The sequence below is a fragment of the Syngnathoides biaculeatus genome, chromosome 18, assembly GCF_019802595.1.
Source record: "Syngnathoides biaculeatus isolate LvHL_M chromosome 18, ASM1980259v1, whole genome shotgun sequence".
Taxonomy (NCBI): Eukaryota; Metazoa; Chordata; class Actinopteri; order Syngnathiformes; family Syngnathidae; genus Syngnathoides; species Syngnathoides biaculeatus.
In genome coordinates, this window is record NC_084657.1 from 20,168,753 (window position 1) to 20,174,752 (window position 6,000).

The following is a 6,000-nucleotide window of genomic DNA, read 5'->3' on the forward strand; positions in this document are numbered from 1 at the left end:
TAAAACAACGTTTGGCACATGAAAAAAATAAAAAAGCGACCATTCAATTGTGTGCCCTCTCCCGTTTTTTTTTTTTCATGTGACCATAATGCTCGTATTACGTAGTTTGACCTCAGGTTGTTTTTATACCCACCTGAAGCCATTGAGGCGAGCTATCGTTGTTTCAGACTGCGGCGCTTCTTCAGTTTTGGCGGCGTCTCGGCACGAGTGATGACACATTTCTTTTAAAGGCAGCTGCAAAACTAGCCGTTGTAGTTGGCATTTTTTGTCTTGGTTTAAGTTAAAACGAACTCATGGGCACTCGTTTCTGATCTTTGGTGCAGTAGCAACAAACATGCTATGCTAACGATTGTAAAATGCAAGCTTCTCATAGAGCTCAGGTTGGGGGCACACATTACCGTAATAAATATAAATGTGGAACATGAGACACCCAATATCATATCAAAATCTTTTTTTTTTTTAACCACTCTATGCATCTGTATACAACTATACAATGTGATTGTATTTTTGTTTTTCATCCATACCTAAATATAATGCCCTGTATTAACTTTTTGAAAATATTTTGGGAAAAATTTGCCCATTATTTTCAAGAAATTACGTAATTTTTGCTACTACAAATTTTACGCACGTGATCTTTCGTGCTGGATTCGCGCATAAGCGTGATCGCGCCCGTCAAATGTGAGTGACTGTTTATTATTTATGTGGTCTTATAGCACAGTGGACCCTTGAATCCTCTGTGTTTGCTACGCATAAAGGAGAAAATACAAAAATGTACCTTGCACCTTCATCAGCGTCACACTGGATTTGAGTATTGTCTGGGCAGTTGTGCTACACCCTGTGAGGGAAGAACAGGCAGCTGTAGGATATGACAGGCCAGGGACAGGACAGGAAGATCAGGACAAGCAAGGGTAGTGGACCTGCCTGTACAACCGGCATGTGCTGGGGGAGGCTATGCATATTTTAAAGTGAGGGGAACGCCCAAGAGGTTTTGCAAGGTCCTCAGTTATTTATAGTGAGTAGGAAGTGCCCTCACGCCAAGCAGTTGATTCCTAAACGTGTGTATCTGCAGACACATGCAAGTAAATTCACTGCCTCTCGTGCAAAATAATCATCAAAGGTGACCTGGAATTGTTGTGCCAGCATAATGCGCCTGAGGTAGTGATGGTGAGATAAAGTTTCATGGCGCTTCGAACCATTTCAGCCGATTGGTTCGAGAAATGGGCATCACAGTGGAGCACCTGTAAAGCGTTGGCCTCACAGTTCTGAGGACCCAGGTTCGATGCCGGACCTCCCTGTGTGGCTGTTCTCCCTGTTTTCTCTGGGCACGCTGGTTTCCTGCCACATCCCAAAAATATCCAACATTGATGGGACACTCGTAATTGCCCCTAGGGAAATCATGGAGGGGTCAGAAATGTTCATCATGGGTGCATGTCCACTGTGAGAGAGATAATCTAAAAAGAAAAATCCAGAAATCACAATGTATGATTTTTCTTAACGATTTTCTCTCTCAGACTGGACATGAACCTATGATGAAAATTTCAGACCCCTCCATGATTTCTAAGTGGGAGAACTTGCACTATAACAGGGTGTTCAAATACTTATTTTCTTCAATGTATATATATATATATATATATATATATATATTATATATATATATATATATATATATTATATATATATATATATATATATATGGTGTGGCGTAGAAATATGTTAGAGTAGTTCAGGACATGTATGAGGGCAGCAGAACAGCGGTGAGATGTGCCATAGGTGTGTCAGAACAATTTAAGGTGGAAGTGGGACTGCATCAGGGTTCCGCACTGAGCCCCTTCCTGATTGCGGTAGTAATGAATAGGCTGACAGATGAGGTTAGACTGGAATCCTCTTGGACCATGATGTTCACAGGTGATATTGTGCTCTGCAGTGAAAGCAGGGAACAGGCGGAGGAACAATTGGAAAGATGGAGGTACGCACTGGAAAGGAGAGGAATGAAGATTAGCTGAAGTAAAACAGAATATATGTGCATGAATGTGAGGGGTGGTGGAGGAGGAGTGAAGCTCCAGGGAGAAGAGATAGCGAGGGTGGATGACTTCAAATACTTGGGATCAACAATAGAGAGCAATGATGAGTGTGGTAACGAAGTGAAGAAACGGGTCCAAGCAGGTTAGAACAGCTGGCGAAAGCTGTCTGGTGTGTTATGTGACAAAAGAGTCTCTGCTAGGATGAAGGGCAAAGTCTACAAAACAGTGGTGAGGCCGGCCATCATGTACGGATTAGAGACGGTGGCTCTGAAGAAACAACAGGAAGCAGAGTGGAGTTCGCAGAAATGAAGATGCTGAGGTTCTCGCTTGGTGTGAACAGGTTGGATAGGATTAGAAATGAGCTCATTAGAGGGACAGCCAAAGTTGGATGTTTTGGAGACAAGCTAAGAGAGAGCAAACTACGATGGTTTGGACATATTCAGATGTGAGAGAGTTACTATATTGGTAGTAGGATGCTGAGGATGGAGTTGCCAGGCAAAGGAGCAAGAGGAAGACCAAAGAAAAGGTTGATGGGTGTTGTGAGGGAGGACATGAAGACAGTGGGTGTTAGAGAGGAGGATGCATGAGATAGCGTTAGATGGAAAAAGATGACACGCTGTGGCGACCCCTAACAGGACAAGCCGAAAGAAAAAGAAGGAAAAAAAAATAAATATAAATATATATATATGTATAAAGAGAGAGAAAGAGTGAGTGAGAGAGAGAGAGAGAGAGAGAGAGAGAGAGAGAGCGATATGGAAGAATGTTTTGGGGAAATGAGACACTCGCACCTCGATCATCTTATTTCGTGGAAACTTCTATTAACGATGATATTACGTTATTCATGTGCGTCACAAATGAAGTCTGTATGGCTGAGTTATTAATTATGCTTTATGATTCAAGCGAGATTAAACTAAACCTCATCTTTTTGCAGAAGCAAAGACGATGGTGATATGTGAATCCCAAATGCAACAGAAGACCAAGAAGAAGAAGAAAAACAAATAAATACTCATACAAAGACCACAAAAATACTTTGAAATGGCGATGTTTACGATTTCTAATGCAATGCAGGACATTGAACAACTTCGGAAAATAACAGAAGGTAAACATGAACTTGAGTTCCTCAAGACAAAAGTGAGGAAGCAGCAACGGGAAATCGAAAGACTAACAGATGAAAAACATGACCAGGACCTCCATGTAAGAAGTTTAAGATTACAAATGAAACATTATGCTCAGAAACTTAAGAGAAGCATAAAGACGGCCGTGGAAGAACGAACGCTCCTTCAGAAAATCTTGACTTCCATCAAGAAAGAGACGATAACTCTTGGGGGACAACATAATGATATTGAAACCAAGCAACACACTTTAGAATTGCAAAATTTTCTCAAGACAAAATCTGAGAAAAAGAAGGAAGGCCTTACTGAACCTCCGCAGCAGACAAAGCAGCACTTGACAGGCGGCTGTATTCAAAGCCTGATGACTAAAAATTACAAAACAATTATTGGGGCAAAATACGCCAAGGAACGCATACAGAAAAGCATAGCACACTTGAACCAAGAGTTAAACAGAAATGGAAAAGAGGTTTCACGATTTAAACTGGAAACTACACACATCATTTCTGTCATGAGTGTCATTGTCAAGCTTATTGAGAAAATTGGGACTCACATGCAAACACATCCGAAAATACAAAGAGCTGCATCCACTGGAATTAAACTAAAATACATTGCACAAAAATCAAACACATTTTTCGAATACGGTGTGCTGGAAAACAATGGAAATCAACCAGGGGATATTATAAAACATACGGTACATACAAGAAAGCCTATGGAAGACAAGATCACACTGTACCCAAAGAAGAGAGTGAATGCTAAAATGCATAAAATATTTCTCAAAGAAAGACGCGGTCGAAAGCTAATGCACTTCACAAGAAGACTGAATGCTAAAGAATTCACAAAAAGAAAAATGAAATGCATGAAATGTCACGTTAAAAAAACACATCGAGAACTCGACCAGCGACTAGAAAGAAACATGAAAGAGAGGGATGAATTAGAAATCCTCAAGTTAACGTTGCAAAAACAAAGAGACGAACTTGAGGAAAAACAGGATTATTTGATGCAAACAATTGAGACGATGGCAAAACACTGCTGTAGAGGTGCACAACACATGCAAATGCACGTCAATGAGATGACAACAATAAAGTCTCTTAAGAGGGTAAGTCTGTCTTTTTGTCTATCTGTCTAAGAATGATTTCATTATCGTCTCTTCTATTATATATATGTATTATTTATTCTACGTTTTCATGACATCCTCGCAATGATTCTGAGGACTACCTGTGTGTATGTGTGTGTGTGTGTCTTGTGCAGCATTTGATATTGTTGAGCACACTATCTTAGTAGCTTACAGTACATGCAGCCATTAGTGGTAGTGCTCCTGATTTGTCTAAATCCTTATCTGGGAGTTCAATCAAGTGCTGAAGTGTCTCGCTGGTGTTCTGGAGAACCAGCAGATGAGGGTGAACACCCTTCCACTCTACGCCTACTGCCAACCAAGGCTGTTTGTCTGGGAGGGGGAGAGTCAAACCGGCCACACCAACAAGCCACCAGGCACCGGACAGCTGGGCAGTGCACGAGACTGGAAGCTGCTGGCAGACCTGGACAAGAAGCTCTGATTTCTACCTGAGATTGCAACCAGACCAGATCTAGTGTTTTGGTCTGCCTCTCTCTCAAGCTCGTCTATATCATCAAACTCACAGTGCCCCAGGAGGGGGCAGTCGAGGAGGGGTATGACAGGAAGCGGATGAAGTATGTCGGACTTGCAGCTGAAGTGCAACAGTAAGGCTGGAGGGGAGAGGTACGCCCGGTGGAAGTAGGCTGCAGAGGTTCATAGCCTTCTCAACATCCAGGCTACTCAGAGAGATGGGAGACCAAGGGAAGGCCCGTCGGCAGGCAGTCAGAGATCTCTCCAAGGTGGCAGAAAAGGCGAGCCAGTGGCTGTGGATAAAGAGAAAAGACCTCAATTGGGCCTTCAAGAGAATTCACGGCACATCGGGGGTGAACCTGGGACGCTGGGATTCACTGCTGAACCCTCTCGAGAGTGTCGTGGGCCAATCAACAAAAGACTTGATGATGGAAGGAAGCCCACTTGATAACCCGTAGGGTGCCATCACTTATTTAAACATCCCCCAGAGCCTCATGGGAGCCAAAATATGCATGAATAGAGGGATATTAGCATCTCGTCCTACATAATACATCTGGCACACAAAACTGTGGGTGTGAGCCTTGGTAGTTTTTAGTCATGCTGTGCTGTCTTATGGGTATACATAGGATTCAGTTTTAGAGGCACTCCCTTCTTTTTGTTGTTGCTACTTCAGGAAACATTAATCTCTGTGTGGATTAGAGATGAATGTGGACTTTCATGAAAATTCCAGAAAATACAAATGCGAGCACTGAAGGTGTGAAGTCCTGCTCGGGGTGCCCCCCCACCATGAAATTTTTGAAAAATTTCACAATGTGCTGCATTGTGGTGATATCTGTGAAGAAAATTCAGACAAAAATTGAAAGTAAAATTCCTGAACAAAAAAAAGAATCGGGAGAAGTTCCCCAAGGGCTAAACCCAGATTTTTTTGCCCCCATCCCCTTATCACTGGGTAGCACAAAATCATATTTGTCATTAAAATATGCTTAAAATATGCTATCTTATCTCAAGACAAATGAATTAAGTGAACTATTCAGTAAAAAGACATCTAAAATTGTCCTTTTCCCCACATTATATTATAGTATAGACATAGAGTATACACGAATATATATCCTCGAATTTCTACACCGTACAGCAAAACATGTTAAAGAAGTTGATCTGTAGTAATTACTATTAACGTTTAAGTCTCAAACTTGTTACGTCGCGTTGTACTGATACACTTGACCACATTACTCACTATCTTAGATATAGATCAAGTAATACTAACAGTATAATTAGTTGCCTTTAA